The 6,388-nt window shown below is 41.1% G+C and overlaps 1 pseudogene; it reads right to left on the minus strand.

Moving 5' to 3' along the window:
• Window positions 1–1,630: 1,630 nt before the first annotated feature.
• LOC136516144 (protein FAR1-RELATED SEQUENCE 5-like) lies at window positions 1,631–4,049 on the minus strand (annotated as a pseudogene).
• Window positions 4,050–6,388: the final 2,339 nt, after the last annotated feature.

Consider the following 6,388-nt stretch of genomic DNA (forward strand, 5'->3'; position numbering starts at 1 on the left):
ATAGTTTGTCGATTTTGGTTTCGGCAATTAATTCTAATTGCAACAAAATCGATCGTCTTAATTAATTTAATTAATTGATAGTTCATTAAGGTTGGACGATTTTAGGCTCATATGAGTCTAATTTGAAAAAGCAAAATGGCGGTCAAACCATTTTTTTTACTAAGGCTAACATAGGAAGTAGATTTTTGTTTTGATCCAACGGGATTTGCATAGTTATGCCACTAACCAACTATAGCATTATGTGCTCAGTAAGTTTCTTGTTTTAACAGTATTAGTATAGTAGAGTATTTAACTATTTATTTCTGTACTTTGTTGACCTTGTTAATTTGATAATTTTCCATAATAAATTACATCTTAACAATGGTAGATCATCATAATTAATGATAGATTATGTAAAATTGTTATATTCATATCTTGAATACATTTGGGATATCCTAACACAAGTGATGGAGTCCTAGGCGTTGGCTGCGCTTAATTCATATTGAATTATTCGGCCCAGAGACCGTGCCTATGGCAGCGTTATTCGCCCATTGCTGAGAGGTCTACATCATGTTTATTTAAACTTGATGATTACCTACATTATGTTGTCCCAAATAAGTGTTTTGGAAATGGCAACGGATCAGGTGGAAACCAAGCTTATGTGCAAACTTTGGAAACCATCAATCTGGACCGCTGGATCTGCATCCGATGGCTTCAGATAGAGGTGGGCGCGTTTTGCAATTAAACGCCCGCAATTAGCACACTAGTTGCGCTGTTTTGCGAAAACCCCCCAGCGCAAACAGGAGCCTGGTCCGTCGTTCCAGCTGGCAGCGCGTCGATTCGCGCAAGAGCCGCGGATCGCGCGTCCTTCCATCTGGCCGCCGCCAGCGCATCCAGGTCCTTCGGTCGCAGGCGAGATCCCACCGCGTGAGCGGCCCGCCCTCCGCCTCGCCTTTCTCCGCTGCCGCCGCCCTTCCATGCGTGGCTGGCCACACCCGTCGCCCTGCCGAGCCGGATCGACGCCGTTGCCGGCCCGCCGAGCTGCGGCTCTCAGCTGTCGCACCTTACCACCGCGACCGCAGCCTCGCCCAGCTGCCTCGACGCCGTTGCCGGGCCACCGAACTACGCCTCTCGCGTCGCAGCTCACCCCCGCGGCTGTGTCTCCGCCCAGCTGGCTCGACATGTTAGTTCTGTAGCCAATGAGAAAAGGCACTGAAGAACATAGCAGTCTGTTGCTAGTTTGCTACTGTCTGTTGTAGCCGGGTACTGAAGACAATGAGAAAAGGCACTGAAGAACATAGCAGTAGTGAAGCCAAGCATCAGCACGGACATCTAGCTACTACTGTCTGTTGTAGTAGGAATTATTGGAAACCAAATAGTGGTTCTTCTGAAGTTTGTCAAGCTATTTTTTATACGATGTGTATGCTGTTCAGTTAGGATGCATTGTGAAATGCAGTTCAGTTCAGTTTCATGCAAGAACTTGATTCCAGTTCAGTGGAGTCACAGAATTGAAAATAAACTATTATATTGTGCATATACATTGTGAACTATGGCTTCGGCCAGATGATCAAACTGAAGGTAGAGTCGAACTAGAATAAAAAAACCATTCCATGGCTGGCGCCGCATAATAGTACATTGTTCAATTGAAATATCAGCCAACAACATTGTTTGGGCAATTGCGTGCATCATGATCCCCTTGTTGCTTACATTTTCGACACGTCCGATTACCTTTACCCTTACTTCCAGCTTTCTTCTCCTTCGTCTCCTTGCTCTTCTTAATTCTTTTGGATCTCCCTCTCGAGTTGACATCATTTGGTGGATGTATATCGACCTCTTTTGGAATTTTACTACCAAGGAAAGATTCATATTCATCCTGTTTTTCAACTCTCAAAGCAGGTGTGATCTTTTGGAGAGGCTCGACTAGGTTGGATAAACTAGAATATAAAAGTCCATCCCTTCTTCAGAGTTCTTGGCCATTTGAATAAGATCTTCAAACTTGTTGCATGAATCTGAAATCTTTTTCCGCAAGGCCACCTCCATAGGATCTTTAGGCTTTTCATCTAGTAGGTTACCTTCCTCATCAAAGAATAGTTCCCTGTAAAATTAAATATCTGATGAAGACTATTGTATAAAACAGAAAATATAGGTAAACAGAGAAGGAGAAAAAAATAAAGTACACACCTTTTACATCTTTTCTCCCATCGCGTCATAATATATAACGATGGTATCTCACTTTGCTTCTCAGCTCTAAGCACTTGTATGATATGACGACATGGGATACCATAAGACTCATATAATTTACAGAAACACCTACCAAACATGTTTGACTTGTTCATTTGAATAACTCGGTCTTTTCCAGTTTGGCTGCTGAGGGTGAAACATTTTAGATCTTCACTCTCTAAAATACCTTGAATAATGCAATGGTCTCTTGCAGCTAAGATTTATTCCTAAAATTTAGTGAAAACTTCATGTGTATATATCACACTACATTGCTTCTCTATGGCCCATGTTGTCATCAATTTAGGAGTGGTGTGTAGACTTGCATTGTCGGCTTTAAACTCCTCTTAGCGCTGGCACTCCAAAGCTGTGTCAAACCTTAGCCAAAACTCAACAAAGGTCAACTTCATACGAATGAAACGGTTGAAAAAAGAATTTGCACTCTCCGATCGTGATGTAGTCCTAAGCATTCCTGCTAGAGGTATGTCCAAAAAATATACCGGAATCCATGACTCGCGAATGGCAAACCTAGTGGAAAACCAATCATTTCCCATGAGTTCATAATCTGTTATGATAGAATTCCATTGTGACACAAAATCATCTGAATTCTCGGTCCCCCAAACACACTTGTTTAGTCTTTCCCAAAACTTTTCATCTTTTCTTATAGAGGGCCCGACCTTCTCAGACACCTTATCCATGATATGCCACATGCAAAATCTATGAGTTGTATCCGGTAGAATTTGAGCAATAGCAGCCTTCATGCTCGCATCTTCATCAGTTGTGATTAGATGAGGTGCTACTCCACCCATAGCCTTAAGAAAGGTGTTAAACAACCATACATATGACTCGATCTTTTCATCTGCTAAGAATGCTGCCCCAAGGAAAACACTTTGCAAGTGATGATTGACACCAGTGAATGGCACAAATTTCATGTTATACTGGTTGGTGGTATATGTTGCATCTACCGAAACCACATCACCGAAAACACTATAGTTTTTCCTGCATAAAGCATCCGCCCAAAATACACGAACAAGTCATCCTTGTTCATCCACCATAAACTCGTAAAAGAAGGCTGGATTTACTTCCTTCTTTTGCTCAAGTTGTGCCACAAACATTTGTGCATCTACATCCTTAATTTTGGTTCTGAGATCACGGTAATAGTTTTTCAAATCCATCAGTGTGCACCCAACATTCTGAAACCCACCCTCACTGACATGGAGAAGTCGATATGCCTGTGAGGTGCCAATGCTAGCCTTATGACAATTGAACAAAGCACTCTTTGCCCTCTCACTGATATTACGGTTGGATCTTAGCAAATGCCTCTTATCTGGCGACACAAAACCATGACTGTGTTTCTCAACCATTGAAGCTATTCGATACTTCTTGTCACTGCCAAGCTTCACGACAATATGTGCCTCACAACCACATCTGGTTTCCATGATATTATGTGACTTTCTTTTCTTCCCAGAATCATCACTAACATTTGTTACGTTCTCCTTTCTATACCCTTCCCTTGAACAACAATACCTCTTGAATAATATTTCATCATTTTGCTTCTTATGCTGACCAACACGAACAGAGAAACCAGCTTCATGTGCATATGACTTGTAGAAATCCTCCACATCTGTGAGTGTATCAAAGATCATTCCAATCCTTGGCTTCAAATTTTCTTTGGAACTTGACCGTGGTGTGCTAGGATGTTCTAGTTCATCTGCAGAAACGGGATCACTTGCTCCAACGGCATCAGCGACATGATCCATGGCGATAGCCTCGATGGAGATAGGATCTTCGACGATGACAGCATCAACGGCAACAACAACATCAGCGGGAATGTCACGCGCGCCGGACTCCATGGCAGCGGCGGCGCAGACTCACGGCCTCTTGATGTGCCTTCGCCTACAGACTGATCTGTTATAAATTAGTTACAAGCATCTCACTATCGAAACAACCATGAACGAATCCATGGTACACTCACGTACCAATAGGAGGACTAGACTCATGTAGCAACGAACTCCACGATGGACTCCAAATCGCAACCGTCTCGATCCACGTAGGGGTCAGCTTGTGGAGACCGATCGCTTGCCGACGAGCGCGACGGTGTCCCCGGCGTGCCCGGCTCCCGGTGGCTAGACAGAAGAACCTCTTGCCGATCGCTTGCCAACGCAGGGGTCAGCTCGTCGAAGGACCTAGATGCGCCGGCGGCGGCTAGATGGAAGGACGCGCGATCCGTGGCTCTTGCGCGAATCAACGCGCTGCCAGCCAGAACGACGGACCAGGCTCCTATTTGCGCTGGGGGGTTTTTGCAAAACAACGCAACTAGTGTGCTAATTGCGGGTGTTTAATTGCAAAACGCGCCCACCTCTATCTGAAGCCATCGGATGTAGATCTAGTGGTCCAGATTGATGGTTTCCAAAGTTTGCACATAAGCTTGGTTTCCACCTGATCCGTTGCCTTTGGAAATATGAGAATTGTACACTTTTATGGTGACTACCATCATTCATTATTAATTGTTACACATAGGTGGTAGAGTCTTAGGCATTGGCTACGGTATATTCATGTGAATATATCAATCCAGAGACCATGCCTATAGCAATAATTTATTTGCCTACTGCTGAGAGATCTACTCTATGTCTCAGACATAGAGATTATCTACAATGTTTGTGCCAACATTAATAATGATTGTTCATGAGGTCTACACATCTTGTGATTACCTCTAATTGTTGTGAGGTTTACAATTTTATGATTACCTCCAACTATCCAAAACAAAGTAAGAAGATATGGAACCCCCTAAAATTTTCAATTGGAGATTACAACATCACCATAGTGATTTTAAATTTACCATAGGTGTAAATTAATTAAATCAATGGTCTGTCACATGTTGAGGATACTGACTTTAGAGGAGTTTAATGAGCTTGCTCTAGATGGCATCACTATCCCACATGGACAATGGACATCAACTTTTTATCCCATGGACTATTGGAAGAATTTAATGAACCTCAATTAGGGGTTGTTTGTTATGGATCAAAGAAAAGTGTGCCTTAGTGTTGTTAAGGTACTACATGTCCATAAAGATTTTTGATAATATCTTGTGGGAAGGAATGCACATTCTTCGTGGCTCACTCTTTAGGAGTTTTATGAACAATAAATAAACTCATATAGCTTGAGGCTAATCATGAGTGGATCATGTCTCTAGTTTTTCAAACTATTGAAGACTACGATCATATTGTTCATACAATTTGCTTCCACTAGTAAAAGCAAAAGGCCTAATATGCAATATGAGTGATGGCAATGTGAACCCAAGAATGACAAAGCGTAATGTCATATATGTGGTTGTGTTTAGCATAGCGCTAAACAATGTCGTACTCTTAAATTTGTAGTTGGTCTATATCAACATTCTATAAGGGATTAAAAGGAGCTATAGAAATAAGATATGAAGGGTGCTTAAATCTTAAAATCTAAAGCTACATAGGAGGTTGGTAGTTTATGCTAGATCTTATGGGATCACATAACAATGTCCTTTTCTCGTAAAGAGAACATCACATAGATGGACAACATGATCACCGAATATGCTTTGAATGATTTGTTTTGTGATTTGGGATAATCTCATGGTCTGTTGATAATATGTGATAATGTCCATCGAAGATGTTGTAATACTTGTGTTGTCAACGCATAACTATTATGGGTATCATATTGATGTATTTTATACTCAACAATATTTATGGATTTCTATATATTAGACGAGAATTTCAATAAATTCTTGTCATACATAGATTGTACGGGAATCATTCCAAGATGGAATGATATGTGCCTAGTGGACATTTGTACCACAAACTATATAATTAGGGAAGCAAAATGTTTCTGGTTCTTATGACAAGAAGATGGAATAATTTTGGTCATCGTTGATGTGATGCAATGATAGTTTGGCCTATTTTGCTACTATCATCCTTCCTATGGATACTAAGTTAGTGATTGAGGATATTTGTTATGTCTTAATTTATTTTTATCTTACTAAATTATAGAGATATCCAAATGTGTTTTCATATGGAAACACAAAAAGACAACATTGGATATGGCATATAAGTAATGAGATAAGTCTCATTTTGGTTGTCTTATGCATACAACCATCCCCATACAAACATGTTGCATATAAGATAATTTTTCACACTATTGATGCATTCTAGATTTGGAATGA

The sequence above is a fragment of the Miscanthus floridulus genome, chromosome 17 (genome assembly GCF_019320115.1).
Source record: "Miscanthus floridulus cultivar M001 chromosome 17, ASM1932011v1, whole genome shotgun sequence".
Lineage (NCBI taxonomy): Eukaryota > Viridiplantae > Streptophyta > Magnoliopsida > Poales > Poaceae > Miscanthus > Miscanthus floridulus.